This window comes from Lissotriton helveticus, chromosome 1_1, assembly GCF_964261635.1.
Source record: "Lissotriton helveticus chromosome 1_1, aLisHel1.1, whole genome shotgun sequence".
Classification (NCBI taxonomy): domain Eukaryota; kingdom Metazoa; phylum Chordata; class Amphibia; order Caudata; family Salamandridae; genus Lissotriton; species Lissotriton helveticus.
In genome coordinates, this window is record NC_136057.1 from 216,232,623 (window position 1) to 216,251,169 (window position 18,547).

The 18,547-nt window shown below is 37.2% G+C and overlaps 16 non-coding genes across 16 annotated transcripts; all 16 read left to right on the plus strand.

The window, feature by feature from the left end:
- Positions 1 to 797: 797 nt before the first annotated feature.
- TRNAK-UUU (transfer RNA lysine (anticodon UUU)) lies at positions 798 to 870 on the plus strand. The gene has a single exon. It is a non-coding gene; the product is annotated as a tRNA-Lys (tRNA).
- Positions 871 to 1,197: 327 nt separating this feature from the next.
- Positions 1,198 to 1,288, plus strand: TRNAR-UCU (transfer RNA arginine (anticodon UCU)). The gene is given in 2 exon segments: positions 1,198 to 1,234; positions 1,253 to 1,288. It is a non-coding gene; the product is annotated as a tRNA-Arg (tRNA).
- A 1,518-nt stretch (positions 1,289 to 2,806) lies between these two features.
- TRNAK-UUU (transfer RNA lysine (anticodon UUU)) lies at positions 2,807 to 2,879 on the plus strand. Its single transcript has one exon. It is a non-coding gene; the product is annotated as a tRNA-Lys (tRNA).
- Positions 2,880 to 3,206: 327 nt separating this feature from the next.
- TRNAR-UCU (transfer RNA arginine (anticodon UCU)) lies at positions 3,207 to 3,297 on the plus strand. The gene is given in 2 exon segments: positions 3,207 to 3,243; positions 3,262 to 3,297. It is a non-coding gene; the product is annotated as a tRNA-Arg (tRNA).
- Positions 3,298 to 4,815: 1,518 nt separating this feature from the next.
- TRNAK-UUU (transfer RNA lysine (anticodon UUU)) lies at positions 4,816 to 4,888 on the plus strand. Its single transcript has one exon. It is a non-coding gene; the product is annotated as a tRNA-Lys (tRNA).
- Positions 4,889 to 5,215: 327 nt separating this feature from the next.
- Positions 5,216 to 5,306, plus strand: TRNAR-UCU (transfer RNA arginine (anticodon UCU)). Its single transcript is given in 2 exon segments — positions 5,216 to 5,252; positions 5,271 to 5,306. It is a non-coding gene; the product is annotated as a tRNA-Arg (tRNA).
- Positions 5,307 to 6,824: 1,518 nt separating this feature from the next.
- On the plus strand, positions 6,825 to 6,897 carry TRNAK-UUU (transfer RNA lysine (anticodon UUU)). The gene has a single exon. It is a non-coding gene; the product is annotated as a tRNA-Lys (tRNA).
- Positions 6,898 to 7,224: 327 nt separating this feature from the next.
- TRNAR-UCU (transfer RNA arginine (anticodon UCU)) lies at positions 7,225 to 7,315 on the plus strand. The gene is given in 2 exon segments: positions 7,225 to 7,261; positions 7,280 to 7,315. It is a non-coding gene; the product is annotated as a tRNA-Arg (tRNA).
- Positions 7,316 to 8,834: 1,519 nt separating this feature from the next.
- TRNAK-UUU (transfer RNA lysine (anticodon UUU)) lies at positions 8,835 to 8,907 on the plus strand. The gene has a single exon. It is a non-coding gene; the product is annotated as a tRNA-Lys (tRNA).
- Positions 8,908 to 9,234: 327 nt separating this feature from the next.
- TRNAR-UCU (transfer RNA arginine (anticodon UCU)) lies at positions 9,235 to 9,325 on the plus strand. Its single transcript is given in 2 exon segments — positions 9,235 to 9,271; positions 9,290 to 9,325. It is a non-coding gene; the product is annotated as a tRNA-Arg (tRNA).
- Positions 9,326 to 10,843: 1,518 nt separating this feature from the next.
- TRNAK-UUU (transfer RNA lysine (anticodon UUU)) lies at positions 10,844 to 10,916 on the plus strand. The gene has a single exon. It is a non-coding gene; the product is annotated as a tRNA-Lys (tRNA).
- A 327-nt stretch (positions 10,917 to 11,243) lies between these two features.
- Positions 11,244 to 11,334, plus strand: TRNAR-UCU (transfer RNA arginine (anticodon UCU)). Its single transcript is given in 2 exon segments — positions 11,244 to 11,280; positions 11,299 to 11,334. It is a non-coding gene; the product is annotated as a tRNA-Arg (tRNA).
- A 1,519-nt stretch (positions 11,335 to 12,853) lies between these two features.
- TRNAK-UUU (transfer RNA lysine (anticodon UUU)) lies at positions 12,854 to 12,926 on the plus strand. Its single transcript has one exon. It is a non-coding gene; the product is annotated as a tRNA-Lys (tRNA).
- Positions 12,927 to 13,253: 327 nt separating this feature from the next.
- On the plus strand, positions 13,254 to 13,344 carry TRNAR-UCU (transfer RNA arginine (anticodon UCU)). The gene is given in 2 exon segments: positions 13,254 to 13,290; positions 13,309 to 13,344. It is a non-coding gene; the product is annotated as a tRNA-Arg (tRNA).
- Positions 13,345 to 15,256: 1,912 nt separating this feature from the next.
- On the plus strand, positions 15,257 to 15,347 carry TRNAR-UCU (transfer RNA arginine (anticodon UCU)). The gene is given in 2 exon segments: positions 15,257 to 15,293; positions 15,312 to 15,347. It is a non-coding gene; the product is annotated as a tRNA-Arg (tRNA).
- A 1,518-nt stretch (positions 15,348 to 16,865) lies between these two features.
- Positions 16,866 to 16,938, plus strand: TRNAK-UUU (transfer RNA lysine (anticodon UUU)). The gene has a single exon. It is a non-coding gene; the product is annotated as a tRNA-Lys (tRNA).
- The last annotated feature ends 1,609 nt before the right edge of the window (positions 16,939 to 18,547 follow it).

Consider the following 18,547-nt stretch of genomic DNA (forward strand, 5'->3'; position numbering starts at 1 on the left):
AAAATGTAAGGTAGTGTCCGATTAACTTGATAAAGTTGGTCAACAGCTGATAGGTCATCTTTTTATTTGTGAATCACTGATCACCGTGTTGAATCAGGTCGGATCTCTAGTGCAATGGATAGCGGCTTGGAGTCCTAGACGAATGTAGCAAAAGCATTCAAAGGCTTTGTGTTCAAACACCAGCTGGGTCAATTTTATCCCTCCTCTTATTTTATAACTAATTGAAACAGTAACAAGCAATGCCTGCGTCTGCATCACCAGAAACATTTACCAAAATGGCAGTGAAAGAAAGTCTACTTAAACAGAGACTGTTTGCTTTGAAAACATTGCATAATCTATGCCCAAGAGGAAGTTCCCAAAGAAACTGCTGAAAATGTATGTAATTTAGTAGGTAGTAATAATATTTGGCACTTTATTGATTTCACAAGGTCATTTTAGACACATGATTTCTAAGTCAGCCGAAAATGAGATAGTACAAATTTCAGGATTTAAAATGGATTACGTGTGCTGCTGAAATTTCAAATGCTTAACACCTTCAATGCTACAGGAGATTTTCCTCCTGTGCTGAATGATCTGTAAATCCATTGTTCATGACGAGCTCAGCTCGTCATAAGCACACGACAAGTGTACTGCACGACGAGCTGAGCTCGTCATGAGCATGGAAGGGGTTAAAACATCAATTTGTTATTAAACTCTACAAATTTGATTGCTAATATATGTAACCATATTAATACACAGAGTGTAGGTCAGTGTACGTCCACATTTGTTTAGCTGATTTTAAGACAGAGTATAGCAGAGCCTGGATAGCTCAGTCGGTAGAGCATCAGACTTTTAATCTGAGGGTCCAGGGTTCAAGTCCCTGTTCAGGCGGTTCCTTCCTTTAAAGAAAAATTACTCTAATTGGATGCTCTTTTTGTGTTCCCCTGCATGACGAATAAGATATTCCATTACTAAAATTGCAAAAACGTCTTTCATGGAGTTGTGAAATGCACATCTGCCTCATATATCATGTGCCATTTGACTAAACTTAAGTCGTACGTAGACTTACCTAAAGTATCATGTAACTTGAGACGGTGAATATAATTTCCCCAATTCAATATTCAAAATAAATCCATGGTTATAGTATCAAATGAACTTTATAAAGCTGATCAACATTATTTCATTTCAGAATATCTCTGCACCTCATCAGAGTGTATTGGCTCTGTGGCGCAATGGATAGCGCATTGGACTTCTAGGTGAATGTAAAAAAGATATTCAAAGGTTGTGGGTTCGAATCCCACCAGAGTCACTTTTATCCCTATTTATTTCATAACTGTTTAAAAGAGTAATAAACAGTGCATGCATGCTTCTGCTTCACCAAAAAGGGCAGTGAAAGGAAGTCTATTTTAAATAGATGCTATTCAAGTTACGCAATCTTTGCAGAAGAGGAAATTGGCAGCGGTACTTATGAAAATGTAATTTACTCAGAAGTAAGATTTTGGGCCCTTCCTTAATTTTACAATGTCAATAAAAACATATGAATTCTAAGTCAGCCAAAAAAATGAGATAGTAGCAATTTCAGGACTTACAATAAGGTTAAATTTACTGAAGAGATTTCAAATGCTTGAAGTACCAATTCATTATTATATTCCGCGTATTCAGTACTTAATACCGGCAACCATCTTAAGAAACGTAGTGATAGTTGGGACACTTCCAAATGTTGATAAGGTCATTTTGTGGAGCGCCCTCTCCGAGCCTGGATAGCTCAGTCGGGAGAGCATCAGACTTTTAATCTGAGGGCCCAGGGTTCAAGTCCCTGTTCAGGCGGCTTGGTTAAAGAAAAGGTATATCAATTGCATACTCTTTTCAGGATCCAATGAATGGGGAGTCCTATTAGAGATGTTTCAAAAAAGTCTTAATCAAGTCATTACATACCCATCTGTCTTCTACATTCTTTGACAAGGGTTAAGAAGACTTACCCAAACTGTATCATGTAGTTTGTTGATTATCTTTTACCCAATTCAATGTTCAAAATGTAAGGTAGTGTCCGATTAACTTGAGAAAGTTGGTCAACAGCTGATAGGTCATCTTTTTATTTGTGAATCTCTGATCACCGTGTTGAATCAGGTCGGATCTCTAGTGCAATGGATAGCGGCTTGGAGTCCTAGACGAATGTAGCAAAAGCATTCAAAGGCTTTGTGTTCAAACACCAGCTGGGTCAATTTTATCCCTCCTCTTATTTTATAACTAATTGAAACAGTAACAAGCAATGCCTGCGTCTGCATCACCAGAAACATTTACCAAAATGGCAGTGAAAGAAAGTCTACTTAAACAGAGACTGTTTGCTTTGAAAACATTGCATAATCTATGCCCAAGAGGAAGTTCCCAAAGAAACTGCTGAAAATGTATGTAATTTAGTAGGTAGTAATAGTATTTGGCACTTTATTGATTTCACAAGGTCATTTTAGACACATGATTTCTAAGTCAGCCGAAAATGAGATAGTACAAATTTCAGGATTTAAAATGGATTACGTGTGCTGCTGAAATTTCAAATGCTTAACACCTTCAATGCTACAGGAGATTTTCCTCCTGTGCTGAATGATCTGTAAATCCATTGTTCATGACGAGCTCAGCTCGTCATAAGCACATGACAAGTGTACTGCACGACGAACTGAGCTCGTCATGAGCATGGAAGGGGTTAAAACATCAATTTGTTATTAAACTCTACAAATTTGATTGCTAATATATGTAACCATATTAATACACAGATGGTAGGTCAGTGTACGTCCACATTTGTTTAGCTGATTTTAAGACAGAGTATAGCAGAGCCTGGATAGCTCAGTCGGTAGAGCATCAGACTTTTAATCTGAGGGTCCAGGGTTCAAGTCCCTGTTCAGGCGGTTCCTTCCTTTAAAGAAAAATTACTCTAATTGGATGCTCTTTTTGTGTTCCCCTGCATGACGAATAAGATATTCCATTACTAAAATTGCAAAAACGTCTTTCATGGAGTTGTGAAATGCACATCTGCCTCATATATCATGTGCCATTTGACTAAACTTAAGTCGTACGTAGACTTACCTAAAGTATCATGTAACTTGAGACGGTGAATATAATTTCCCCAATTCAATATTCAAAATAAATCCATGGTTATAGTATCAAATGAACTTTATAAAGCTGATCAACTTTATTTCATTTCAGAATATCTCTGCACCTCATCAGAGTGTATTGGCTCTGTGGCGCAATGGATAGCGCATTGGACTTCTAGGGGAATGTAAAAAAGATATTCAAAGGTTGTGGGTTCGAATCCCACCAGAGTCACTTTTATCCCTATTTATTTCATAACTGTTTAAAAGAGTAATAAACAGTGCATGCATGCTTCTGCTTCACCAAAAAGGGCAGTGAAAGGAAGTCTATTTTAAATAGATACTATTCAAGTTACGCAATCTTTGCAGAAGAGGAAATTGGCAGCTGTACTTATGAAAATGTAATTTACTCAGAAGTAAGATTTTGGGCCCTTCCTTAATTTTACAATGTCAATAAAAACATATGAATTCTAAGTCAGCAAAAAAAATGAGATAGTAGCAATTTCAGGACTTACAATAAGGTTAAATTTACTGAAGAGATTTCAAATGCTTGAAGTACCAATTCATTATTATATTCCGCGTATTCAGTACTTAATACCGGCAACCATCTTAAGAAACGTAGTGATAGTTGGGACACTTCCAAATGTTGATAAGGTCATTTTGTGGAGCGCCCTCTCCGAGCCTGGATAGCTCAGTCGGGAGAGCATCAGACTTTTAATCTGAGGGCCCAGGGTTCAAGTCCCTGTTCAGGCGGCTTGGTTAAAGAAAAGGTATATCAATTGCATACTCTTTTCAGGATCCAATGAATGGGGAGTCCTATTAGAGATGTTTCAAAAAAGTCTTAATCAAGTCATTACATACCCATCTGTCTTCTACATTCTTTGACAAGGGTTAAGAAGACTTACCCAAACTGTATCATGTAGTTTGTTGATTATCTTTTACCCAATTCAATGTTCAAAATGTAAGGTAGTGTCCGATTAACTTGATAAAGTTGGTCAACAGCTGATAGGTCATCTTTTTATTTGTGAATCTCTGATCACCGTGTTGAATCAGGTCGGATCTCTAGTGCAATGGATAGCGGCTTGGAGTCCTAGACGAATGTAGCAAAAGCATTCAAAGGCTTTGTGTTCAAACACCAGCTGGGTCAATTTTATCCCTCCTCTTATTTTATAACTAATTGAAACAGTAACAAGCAATGCCTGCGTCTGCATCACCAGAAACATTTACCAAAATGGCAGTGAAAGAAAGTCTACTTAAACAGAGACTGTTTGCTTTGAAAACATTGCATAATCTATGCCCAAGAGGAAGTTCCCAAAGAAACTGCTGAAAATGTATGTAATTTAGTAGGTAGTAATAGTATTTGGCACTTTATTGATTTCACAAGGTCATTTTAGACACATGATTTCTAAGTCAGCCGAAAATGAGATAGTACAAATTTCAGGATTTAAAATGGATTATGTGTGCTGCTGAAATTTCAAATGCTTAACACCTTCAATGCTACAGGAGATTTTCCTCCTGTGCTGAATGATCTGTAAATCCATTGTTCATGACGAGCTCAGCTCGTCATAAGCACACGACAAGTGTACTGCACGACGAGCTGAGCTCGTCATGAGCATGGAAGGGGTTAAAACATCAATTTGTTATTAAACTCTACAAATTTGATTGCTAATATATGTAACCATATTAATACACAGAGTGTAGGTCAGTGTACGTCCACATTTGTTTAGCTGATTTTAAGACAGAGTATAGCAGAGCCTGGATAGCTCAGTCGGTAGAGCATCAGACTTTTAATCTGAGGGTCCAGGGTTCAAGTCCCTGTTCAGGCGGTTGCTTCCTTTAAAGAAAAATTACTCGAATTGGATGCTCTTTTTGTGTTCCCCTGCATGACGAATAAGATATTCCATTACTAAAATTGCAAAAACGTCTTTCATGGAGTTGTGAAATGCACATCTGCCTCATATATCATGTGCCATTTGACTAAACTTAAGTCGTACGTAGACTTACCTAAGGTATCATGTAACTTGAGACGGTGAATATAATTTCCCCAATTCAATATTCAAAATAAATCCATGGTTATAGTATCAAAAGAACTTTATAAAGCTGATCAACATTATTTCATTTCAGAATATCTCTGCACCTAATCAGAGCGTATTGGCTCTGTGGCGCAATGGATAGCGCATTGGACTTCTAGGTGAATGTAAAAAAGATATTCAAAAGTTGTGGGTTCGAATCCCACCAGAGTCAGTTTTATCCCTATTTATTTCATAACTGTTTAAAAGAGTAATAAACAGTGCATGCATGCTTCTGCTTCACCAAAAAGGGCAGTGAAAGGAAGTCTATTTTAAATAGATACTATTCAAATTACGCAATCTTTGCAGAAGAGGAAATTGGCAGCTGTACTTATGAAAATGTAATTTACTCAGAAGTAAGATTTTGGGCCCTTCCTTAATTTTACAATGTCAATAAAAACATATGAATTCTAAGTCAGCAAAAAAAATGAGATAGTAGCAATTTCAGGACTTACAATAAGGTTAAATTTACTGAAGAGATTTCAAATGCTTGAAGTACCAATTCATTATTATATTCCGCGTATTCAGTACTTAATACCGGCAACCATCTTAAGAAACGTAGTGATAGTTGGGACACTTCCAAATGTTGATAAGGTCATTTTGTGGAGCGCCCTCTCCGAGCCTGGATAGCTCAGTCGGGAGAGCATCAGACTTTTAATCTGAGGGCCCAGGGTTCAAGTCCCTGTTCAGGCGGCTTGGTTAAAGAAAAGGTATATCAATTGCATACTCTTTTCAGGATCCAATGAATGGGGAGTCCTATTAGAGATGTTTCAAAAAAGTCTTAATCAAGTCATTACATACCCATCTGTCTTCTACATTCTTTGACAAGGGTTAAGAAGACTTACCCAAACTGTATCATGTAGTTTGTTGATTATCTTTTACCCAATTCAATGTTCAAAATGTAAGGTAGTGTCCGATTAACTTGATAAAGTTGGTCAACAGCTGATAGGTCATCTTTTTATTTGTGAATCTCTGATCACCGTGTTGAATCAGGTCGGATCTCTAGTGCAATGGATAGCGGCTTGGAGTCCTAGACGAATGTAGCAAAAGCATTCAAAGGCTTTGTGTTCAAACACCAGCTGGGTCAATTTTATCCCTCCTCTTATTTTATAACTAATTGAAACAGTAACAAGCAATGCCTGCGTCTGCATCACCAGAAACATTTACCAAAATGGCAGTGAAAGAAAGTCTACTTAAACAGAGACTGTTTGCTTTGAAAACATTGCATAATCTATGCCCAAGAGGAAGTTCCCAAAGAAACTGCTGAAAATGTATGTAATTTAGTAGGTAGTAATAGTATTTGGCACTTTATTGATTTCACAAGGTCATTTTAGACACATGATTTCTAAGTCAGCCGAAAATGAGATAGTACAAATTTCAGGATTTAAAATGGATTACGTGTGCTGCTGAAATTTCAAATGCTTAACACCTTCAATGCTACAGGAGATTTTCCTCCTGTGCTGAATGATCTGTAAATCCATTGTTCATGACGAGCTCAGCTCGTCATAAGCACACGACAAGTGTACTGCACGACGAGCTGAGCTCGTCATGAGCATGGAAGGGGTTAAAACATCAATTTGTTATTAAACTCTACAAATTTGATTGCTAATATATGTAACCATATTAATACACAGAGTGTAGGTCAGTGTACGTCCACATTTGTTTAGCTGATTTTAAGACAGAGTATAGCAGAGCCTGGATAGCTCAGTCGGTAGAGCATCAGACTTTTAATCTGAGGGTCCAGGGTTCAAGTCCCTGTTCAGGCGGTTGCTTCCTTTAAAGAAAAATTACTCGAATTGGATGCTCTTTTTGTGTTCCCCTGCATGACGAATAAGATATTCCATTACTAAAATTGCAAAAACGTCTTTCATGGAGTTGTGAAATGCACATCTGCCTCATATATCATGTGCCATTTGACTAAACTTAAGTCGTACGTAGACTTACCTAAGGTATCATGTAACTTGAGACGGTGAATATAATTTCCCCAATTCAATATTCAAAATAAATCCATGGTTATAGTATCAAATGAACTTTATAAAGCTGATCAACATTATTTCATTTCAGAATATCTCTGCACCTAATCAGAGCGTATTGGCTCTGTGGCGCAATGGATAGCGCATTGGACTTCTAGGTGAATGTAAAAAAGATATTCAAAGGTTGTGGGTTCGAATCCCACCAGAGTCAGTTTTATCCCTATTTATTTCATAACTGTTTAAAAGAGTAATAAACAGTGCATGCATGCTTCTGCTTCACCAAAAAGGGCAGTGAAAGGAAGTCTATTTTAAATAGATACTATTCAAATTACGCAATCTTTGCAGAAGAGGAAATTGGCAGCTGTACTTATGAAAATGTAATTTACTCAGAAGTAAGATTTTGGGCCCTTCCTTAATTTTACAATGTCAATAAAAACATATGACTTCTAAGTCAGCAAAAAAAATGAGATAGTAGCAATTTCAGGACTTACAATAAGGTTACATTTACTGAAGAGATTTCAAATGCTTGAAGTACCAATTCATTATTATATTCCGCGTATTCAGTACTTAATACCGGCAACCATCTTAAGAAACGTAGTGATAGTTGGGACACTTCCAAATGTTGATAAGGTCATTTTGTGGAGCAGCCTCTCCGAGCCTGGATAGCTCAGTCGGGAGAGCATCAGTCTTTAAATCTGAGGGCCCAGGGTTCAAGTCCCTGTTCAGGCGGCTTGGTTAAAGAAAAGGTATATCAATTGCATACTCTTTTCAGGATCCAATGAATGGGGAGTCCTATTAGAGATGTTTCAAAAAAGTCTTAATCAAGTCATTACATACCCATCTGTCTTCTACCTTCTTTGACAAGGGTTAAGAAGACTTACCCAAACTGTATCATGTAGTTTGTTGATTATCTTTTACCCAATTCAATGTTCAAAATGTAAGGTAGTGTCCGATTAACTTGATAAAGTTGGTCAACAGCTGATAGGTCATCTTTTTATTTGTGAATCACTGATCACCGTGTTGAATCAGGTCGGATCTCTAGTGCAATGGATAGCGGCTTGGAGTCCTAGACGAATGTAGCAAAAGCATTCAAAGGCTTTGTGTTCAAACACCAGCTTGGTCAATTTTATCCCTCCTCTTATTTTATAACTAATTGAAACAGTAACAAGCAATGCCTGCGTCTGCATCACCAGAAACATTTACCAAAATGGCAGTGAAAGAAAGTCTACTTAAACAGAGACTGTTTGCTTTGAAAACATTGCATAATCTATGCCCAAGAGGAAGTTCCCAAAGAAACTGCTGAAAATGTATGTAATTTAGTAGGTAGTAATAATATTTGGCACTTTATTGATTTCACAAGGTCATTTTAGACACATGATTTCTAAGTCAGCCGAAAATGAGATAGTACAAATTTCAGGATTTAAAATGGATTACGTGTGCTGCTGAATTTTTCAAATGCTTAACACCTTCAATGCTACAGGAGATTTTCCTCCTGTGCTGAATGATCTGTAAATCCATTGTTCATGACGAGCTCAGCTCGTCATAAGCACACGACAAGTGTACTGCACGACGAGCTGAGCTCGTCATGAGCATGGAAGGGGTTAAAACATCAATTTGTTATTAAACTCTACAAATTTGATTGCTAATATATGTAACCATATTAATACACAGAGTGTAGGTCAGTGTACGTCCACATTTGTTTAGCTGATTTTAAGACAAAGTATAGCAGAGCCTGGATAGCTCAGTCGGTAGAGCATCAGACTTTTAATCTGAGGGTCCAGGGTTCAAGTCCCTGTTCAGGCGGTTCCTTCCTTTAAAGAAAAATTACTCTAATTGGATGCTCTTTTTGTGTTCCCCTGCATGACGTATAAGATATTCCATTACTAAAATTGCAAAGACGTCTTTCATGGAGTTGTGAAATGCACATCTGCCTCATATATCATGTGCCATTTGACTAAACTTAAGTCGTACGTAGACTTACCTAAAGTATCATGTAACTTGAGACGGTGAATATAATTTCCCCAATTCAATATTCAAAATAAATCCATGGTTATAGTATCAAATGAACTTTATAAAGCTGATCAACATTATTTCATTTCAGAATATCTCTGCACCTCATCAGAGTGTATTGGCTCTGTGGCGCAATGGATAGCGCATTGGACTTCTAGGTGAATGTAAAAAAGATATTCAAAGGTTGTGGGTTCGAATCCCACCAGAGTCACTTTTATCCCTATTTATTTCATAACTGTTTAAAAGAGTAATAAACAGTGCATGCATGCTTCTGCTTCACCAAAAAGGGCAGTGAAAGGAAGTCTATTTTAAATAGATACTATTCAAGTTACGCAATCTTTGCAGAAGAGGAAATTGGCAGCTGTACTTATGAAAATGTAATTTACTCAGAAGTAAGATTTTGGGCCCTTCCTTAATTTTACAATGTCAATAAAAACATATGAATTCTAAGTCAGCAAAAAAAATGAGATAGTAGCAATTTCAGGACTTACAATAAGGTTAAATTTACTGAAGAGATTTCAAATGCTTGAAGTACCAATTCATTATTATATTCCGCGTATTCAGTACTTAATACCGGCAACCATCTTAAGAAACGTAGTGATAGTTGGGACACTTCCAAATGTTGATAAGGTCATTTTGTGGAGCGCCCTCTCCGAGCCTGGATAGCTCAGTCGGGAGAGCATCAGACTTTTAATCTGAGGGCCCAGGGTTCAAGTCCCTGTTCAGGCGGCTTGGTTAAAGAAAAGGTATATCAATTGCATACTCTTTTCAGGATCCAATGAATGGGGAGTCCTATTAGAGATGTTTCAAAAAAGTCTTAATCAAGTCATTACATACCCATCTGTCTTCTACATTCTTTGACAAGGGTTAAGAAGACTTACCCAAACTGTATCATGTAGTTTGTTGATTATCTTTTACCCAATTCAATGTTCAAAATGTAAGGTAGTGTCCGATTAACTTGATAAAGTTGGTCAACAGCTGATAGGTCATCTTTTTATTTGTGAATCTCTGATCACCGTGTTGAATCAGGTCGGATCTCTAGTGCAATGGATAGCGGCTTGGAGTCCTAGACGAATGTAGCAAAAGCATTCAAAGGCTTTGTGTTCAAACACCAGCTGGGTCAATTTTATCCCTCCTCTTATTTTATAACTAATTGAAACAGTAACAAGCAATGCCTGCGTCTGCATCACCAGAAACATTTACCAAAATGGCAGTGAAAGAAAGTCTACTTAAACAGAGACTGTTTGCTTTGAAAACATTGCATAATCTATGCCCAAGAGGAAGTTCCCAAAGAAACTGCTGAAAATGTATGTAATTTAGTAGGTAGTAATAGTATTTGGCACTTTATTGATTTCACAAGGTCATTTTAGACACATGATTTCTAAGTCAGCCGAAAATGAGATAGTACAAATTTCAGGATTTAAAATGGATTACGTGTGCTGCTGAAATTTCAAATGCTTAACACCTTCAATGCTACAGGAGATTTTCCTCCTGTGCTGAATGATCTGTAAATCCATTGTTCATGACGAGCTCAGCTCGTCATAAGCACACGACAAGTGTACTGCACGACGAGCTGAGCTCGTCATGAGCATGGAAGGGGTTAAAACATCAATTTGTTATTAAACTCTACAAATTTGATTGCTAATATATGTAACCATATTAATACACAGAGTGTAGGTCAGTGTACGTCCACATTTGTTTAGCTGATTTTAAGACAGAGTATAGCAGAGCCTGGATAGCTCAGTCGGTAGAGCATCAGACTTTTAATCTGAGGGTCCAGGGTTCAAGTCCCTGTTCAGGCGGTTGCTTCCTTTAAAGAAAAATTACTCGAATTGGATGCTCTTTTTGTGTTCCCCTGCATGACGAATAAGATATTCCATTACTAAAATTGCAAAAACGTCTTTCATGGAGTTGTGAAATGCACATCTGCCTCATATATCATGTGCCATTTGACTAAACTTAAGTCGTACGTAGACTTACCTAAGGTATCATGTAACTTGAGACGGTGAATATAATTTCCCCAATTCAATATTCAAAATAAATCCATGGTTATAGTATCAAATGAACTTTATAAAGCTGATCAACATTATTTCATTTCAGAATATCTCTGCACCTAATCAGAGCGTATTGGCTCTGTGGCGCAATGGATAGCGCATTGGACTTCTAGGTGAATGTAAAAAAGATATTCAAAGGTTGTGGGTTCGAATCCCACCAGAGTCAGTTTTATCCCTATTTATTTCATAACTGTTTAAAAGAGTAATAAACAGTGCATGCATGCTTCTGCTTCACCAAAAAGGGCAGTGAAAGGAAGTCTATTTTAAATAGATACTATTCAAATTACGCAATCTTTGCAGAAGAGGAAATTGGCAGCTGTACTTATGAAAATGTAATTTACTCAGAAGTAAGATTTTGGGCCATTCCTTAATTTTACAATGTCAATAAAAACATATGACTTCTAAGTCAGCAAAAAAAATGAGATAGTAGCAATTTCAGGACTTACAATAAGGTTACATTTACTGAAGAGATTTCAAATGCTTGAAGTACCAATTCATTATTATATTCCGCGTATTCAGTACTTAATACCGGCAACCATCTTAAGAAACGTAGTGATAGTTGGGACACTTCCAAATGTTGATAAGGTCATTTTGTGGAGCGGCCTCTCCGAGCCTGGATAGCTTAGTCGGGAGAGCATCAGTCTTTAAATCTGAGGGCCCAGGGTTCAAGTCCCTGTTCAGGCGGCTTGGTTAAAGAAAAGGTATATCAATTGCATACTCTTTTCAGGATCCAATGAATGGGGAGTCCTATTAGAGATGTTTCAAAAAAGTCTTAATCAAGTCATTACATACCCATCTGTCTTCTACCTTCTTTGACAAGGGTTAAGAAGACTTACCCAAACTGTATCATGTAGTTTGTTGATTATCTTTTACCCAATTCAATGTTCAAAATGTAAGGTAGTGTCCGATTAACTTGATAAAGTTGGTCAACAGCTGATAGGTCATCTTTTTATTTGTGAATCACTGATCACCGTGTTGAATCAGGTCGGATCTCTAGTGCAATGGATAGCGGCTTGGAGTCCTAGACGAATGTAGCAAAAGCATTCAAAGGCTTTGTGTTCAAACACCAGCTGGGTCAATTTTATCCCTCCTCTTATTTTATAACTAATTGAAACAGTAACAAGCAATGCCTGCGTCTGCATCACCAGAAACATTTACCAAAATGGCAGTGAAAGAAAGTCTACTTAAACAGAGACTGTTTGCTTTGAAAACATTGCATAATCTATGCCCAAGAGGAAGTTCCCAAAGAAACTGCTGAAAATGTATGTAATTTAGTAGGTAGTAATAATATTTGGCACTTTATTGATTTCACAAGGTCATTTTAGACACATGATTTCTAAGTCAGCCGAAAATGAGATAGTACAAATTTCAGGATTTAAAATGGATTACGGGTGCTGCTGAATTTTTCAAATGCTTAACACCTTCAATGCTACAGGAGATTTTCCTCCTGTGCTGAATGATCTGTAAATCCATTGTTCATGACGAGCTCAGCTCGTCATAAGCACACGACAAGTGTACTGCACGACGAGCTGAGCTCGTCATGAGCATGGAAGGGGTTAAAACATCAATTTGTTATTAAACTCTACAAATTTGATTGCTAATATATGTAACCATATTAATACACAGAGTGTAGGTCAGTGTACGTCCACATTTGTTTAGCTGATTTTAAGACAAAGTATAGCAGAGCCTGGATAGCTCAGTCGGTAGAGCATCAGACTTTTAATCTGAGGGTCCAGGGTTCAAGTCCCTGTTCAGGCGGTTCCTTCCTTTAAAGAAAAATTACTCTAATTGGATGCTCTTTTTGTGTTCCCCTGCATGACGTATAAGATATTCCATTACTAAAATTGCAAAGACGTCTTTCATGGAGTTGTGAAATGCACATCTGCCTCATATATCATGTGCCATTTGACTAAACTTAAGTCGTACGTAGACTTACCTAAAGTATCATGTAACTTGAGACGGTGAATATAATTTCCCCAATTCAATATTCAAAATAAATCCATGGTTATAGTATCAAATGAACTTTATAAAGCTGATCAACATTATTTCATTTCAGAATATCTCTGCACCTCATCAGAGTGTATTGGCTCTGTGGCGCAATGGATAGCGCATTGGACTTCTAGGTGAATGTAAAAAAGATATTCAAAGGTTGTGGGTTCGAATCCCACCAGAGTCACTTTTATCCCTATTTATTTCATAACTGTTTAAAAGAGTAATAAACAGTGCATGCATGCTTCTGCTTCACCAAAAAGGGCAGTGAAAGGAAGTCTATTTTAAATAGATACTATTCAAGTTACGCAATCTTTGCAGAAGAGGAAATTGGCAGCTGTACTTATGAAAATGTAATTTACTCAGAAGTAAGATTTTGGGCCCTTCCTTAATTTTACAATGTCAATAAAAACATATGAATTCTAAGTCAGCAAAAAAAATGAGATAGTAGCAATTTCAGGACTTACAATAAGGTTAAATTTACTGAAGAGATTTCAAATGCTTGAAGTACCAATTCATTATTATATTCCGCGTATTCAGTACTTAATACCGGCAACCATCTTAAGAAACGTAGTGATAGTTGGGACACTTCCAAATGTTGATAAGGTCATTTTGTGGAGCGCCCTCTCCGAGCCTGGATAGCTCAGTCGGGAGAGCATCAGACTTTTAATCTGAGGGCCCAGGGTTCAAGTCCCTGTTCAGGCGGCTTGGTTAAAGAAAAGGTATATCAATTGCATACTCTTTTCAGGATCCAATGAATGGGGAGTCCTATTAGAGATGTTTCAAAAAAGTCTTAATCAAGTCATTACATACCCATCTGTCTTCTACATTCTTTGACAAGGGTTAAGAAGACTTACCCAAACTGTATCATGTAGTTTGTTGATTATCTTTTACCCAATTCAATGTTCAAAATGTAAGGTAGTGTCCGATTAACTTGATAAAGTTGGTCAACAGCTGATAGGTCATCTTTTTATTTGTGAATCTCTGATCACCGTGTTGAATCAGGTCGGATCTCTAGTGCAATGGATAGCGGCTTGGAGTCCTAGACGAATGTAGCAAAAGCATTCAAAGGCTTTGTGTTCAAACACCAGCTGGGTCAATTTTATCCCTCCTCTTATTTTATAACTAATTGAAACAGTAACAAGCAATGCCTGCGTCTGCATCACCAGAAACATTTACCAAAATGGCAGTGAAAGAAAGTCTACTTAAACAGAGACTGTTTGCTTTGAAAACATTGCATAATCTATGCCCAAGAGGAAATTCCCAAAGATACTGCTGAAAATGTAATTTAGTAGGTAGTAATAGTATTTGGCACTTTATTGATTTCACAATGTCATTTTAGACACATGATTTCTAAGTCAGCCGAAAATGAGATAGTACAAATTTCAGGATTTAAAATGGATTACGTGTGCTGCTGAAATTTCAAATGCTTAACACCTTCAATGCTACAGGAGATTTTCCTCCTGTGCTGAATGATCTGTAAATCCATTGTTCATGACGAGCTCAGCTCGTCATAAGCACACGACAAGTGTACTGCACGAAGAGCTGAGCTCGTCATGAGCATGGAAGGGGTTAAAACATCAATTTGTTATTAAACTCTACAAATTTGATTGCTAATATATGTAACCATATTAATACATAGAGTGTAGGTCAGTGTACGTCCACATTTGTTTAGCTGATTTTAAGACAGAGTATAGCAGAGTTGGATAGCTCAGTCGGTAGAGCATCAGACTTTTAATCTGAGGGTCCAGGGTTCAAGTCCCTGTTCAGGCGGTTGCTTCCTTTAAAGAAAAATTACTCTAATTGGATGCTCTTTTTGTGTTCCCCTGCATGACGAATAAGATATTCCATTACTAAAATTGCAAAAACGTCTTTCATGGAGTTGTGAAATGCACATCTGCCTCATATATCATGTGCCATTTGACTAAACTTAAGTCGTACGTAGATTTACCTAAGGTATCATGTAACTTGAGACGGTGAATATAATTTCCCAATTCAATATTCAAAATAAATCCATGGTTATAGTATCAAATGAACTTTATTAAGCTGATCAACATTATTTCATTTCAGAATATCTCTGCACCTCATCAGAGCGTATTGGCTCTGTGGCGCAATGGATAGCGCATTGGACTTCTAGGTGAATAAAAAAAAGATATTCAAAGGTTGTGGGTTCGAATCCCACCAGAGTCAGTTTTATCCCTATTTATTTCATAACTGTTTAAAAGAGTAATAAACAGTGCATGCATGCTTCTGCTTCACCAAAAAGGGCAGTGAAAGGAAGTCTATTTTAAATAGATACTATTCAAGTTACGCAATCTTTGCAGAAGAGGAAATTGGCAGCTGTACTTATGAAAATGTAATTTACTCAGAAGTAAGATTTTGGGCCCTTCCTTAATTTTACAATGTCAATAAAAACATATGAATTCTAAGTCAGCAAAAAAAATGAGATAGTAGCAATTTCAGGACTTACAATAAGGTTAAATTTACTGAAGAGATTTCAAATGCTTGAAGTACCAATTCATTATTATATTCCGCGTATTCAGTACTTAATACCGGCAACCATCTTAAGAAACGTAGTGATAGTTGGGACACTTCCAAATGTTGATAAGGTCATTTTGTGGAGCGGCCTCTCTGAGCCTGGATAGCTCAGTCGGGAGAGCATCAGTCTTTTAATCTGAGGGCCCAGGGTTCAAGTCCCTGTTCAGGCGGCTTGGTTAAAGAAAAGGTATATCAATTGCATACTCTTTTCAGGATCCAATGAATGGGGAGTCCTATTAGAGATGTTTCAAAAAAGTCTTAATCAAGTCATTACATACCCATCTGTCTTCTACATTCTTTGACAAGGGTTAAGAAGACTTACCCAAACTGTATCATGTAGTTTGTTGATTATCTTTTACCCAATTCAATGTTTAAAATGTAAGGTAGTGTCCGATTAACTTGATAAAGTTGGTCAACAGCTGATAGGTCATCTTTTTATTTGTGAATCTCTGATCACTGTGTTGAATCAGGTCGGATATCTAGTGCAATGGATAGCGGCTTGGAGTCCTAGACGAATGTAGCAAAAGCATTCAAAGGCTTTGTGTTCAAACACAAGCTGGGTCAATTTTATCCCTCCTCTTATTTTATAACTAATTGAAACAGTAACAAGCAATGCCTGCGTCTGCATCACCAGAAACATTTACCAAAATGGCAGTGAAAGAAAGTCTACTTAAACAGAGACTGTTTGCTTTGAAAACATTGCATAATCTATGCCCAAGAGGAAATTCCCAAAGATACTGCTGAAAATTTATGTAATTTAGTAGGTAGTAATAGTATTTGGCACTTTATTGATTTCACAATGTCATTTTAGACACATGATTTCTAAGTCAGCCGAAAATGAGATAGTACAAATTTCAGGATTTAAAATGGATTACGTGTGCTGCTGAAATTTCAAATGCTTAACACCTTCAATGCTACAGGAGATTTTCCTCCTGTGCTGAATGATCTGTAAATCCATTGTTCATGACGAGCTCAGCTCGTCATAAGCACACGACAAATGTACTGCACGACGAGCTGAGCTCGTCATGAGCATGGAAGGGGTTAAAACATCAATTTGTTATTAAACTCTACAAATTTGATTGCTAATATATGTAACCATATTAATACACAGAGTGTAGGTCAGTGTGCGTCCACATTTGTTTAGCTGATTTTAAGACAGAGTATAGCAGAGCCTGGATAGCTCAGTCGGTAGAGCATCAGACTTTTAATCTGAGGGTCCAGGGTTCAAGTCCCTGTTCAGGCGGTTGCTTCCTTTAAAGAAAAATTACTCTAATTGGATGCTCTTTTTGTGTTCCCCTGCATGACGAATAAGATATTCCATTACTAAAATTGCAAAAACGTCTTTCATGGAGTTGTGAAATGCACATCTGCCTCATATATCATGTGCCATTTGACTAAACTTAAGTCGTACGTAGACTTACCTAAAGTATCATGTAACTTGAGACGGTGAATATAATTTCCCCAATTCAATATTCAAAATAAATCCATGGTTATAGTATCAAATGAACTTTATAAAGCTGATCAACATTATTTCATTTCAGAATATCTCTGCACCTCATCAGAGTGTATTGGCTCTGTGGAGCAATGGATAGCGCATTGGACTTCTAGGTGAATGTAAAAAAGATATTCAAAGGTTGTGGGTTCGAATCCCACCAGAGTCACTTTTATCCCTATTTATTTCATAACTGTTTAAAAGAGTAATAAACAGTGCATGCATGCTTCTGCTTCACCAAAAAGGGCAGTGAAAGGAAGTCTATTTTAAATAGATACTATTCAAGTTACGCAATCTTTGCAGAAGAGGAAATTGGCAGCTGTACTTATGAAAATGTAATTTACTCAGAAGTAAGATTTTGGGCCCTTCCTTAATTTTACAATGTCAATAAAAACATATGAATTCTAAGTCAGCAAAAAAAATGAGATAGTAGCAATTTCAGGACTTACAATAAGGTTAAATTTACTGAAGAGATTTCAAATGCTTGAAGTACCAATTCATTATTATATTCCGCGTATTCAGTACTTAATACCGGCAACCATCTTAAGAAACGTAGTGATAGTTGGGACACTTCCAAATGTTGATAAGGTCATTTTGTGGAGCGCCCTCTCCGAGCCTGGATAGCTCAGTCGGGAGAGCATCAGACTTTTAATCTGAGGGCCCAGGGTTCAAGTCCCTGTTCAGGCGGCTTGGTTAAAGAAAAGGTATATCAATTGCATACTCTTTTCAGGATCCAATGAATGGGGAGTCCTATTAGAGATGTTTCAAAAAAGTCTTAATCAAGTCATTACATACCCATCTGTCTTCTACATTCTTTGACAAGGGTTAAGAAGACTTACCCAAACTGTATCATGTAGTTTGTTGATTATCTTTTACCCAATTCAATGTTCAAAATGTAAGGTAGTGTCCGATTAACTTGATAAAGTTGGTCAACAGCTGATAGGTCATCTTTTTATTTGTGAATCTCTGATCACCGTGTTGAATCAGGTCGGATCTCTAGTGCAATGGATAGCGGCTTGGAGTCCTAGACGAATGTAGCAAAAGCATTCAAAGGCTTTGTGTTCAAACACAAGCTGGGTCAATTTTATCCCTCCTCTTATTTTATAACTAATTGAAACAGTAACAAGCAATGCCTGCGTCTGCATCACCAGAAACATTTACCAAAATGGCAGTGAAAGAAAGTCTACTTAAACAGAGACTGTTTGCTTTGAAAACATTGCATAATCTATGCCCAAGAGGAAGTTCCCAAAGAAACTGCTGAAAATGTATGTAATTTAGTAGGTAGTAATAGTATTTGGCACTTTATTGATTTCACAAGGTCATTTTAGACACATGATTTCTAAGTCAGCCGAAAATGAGA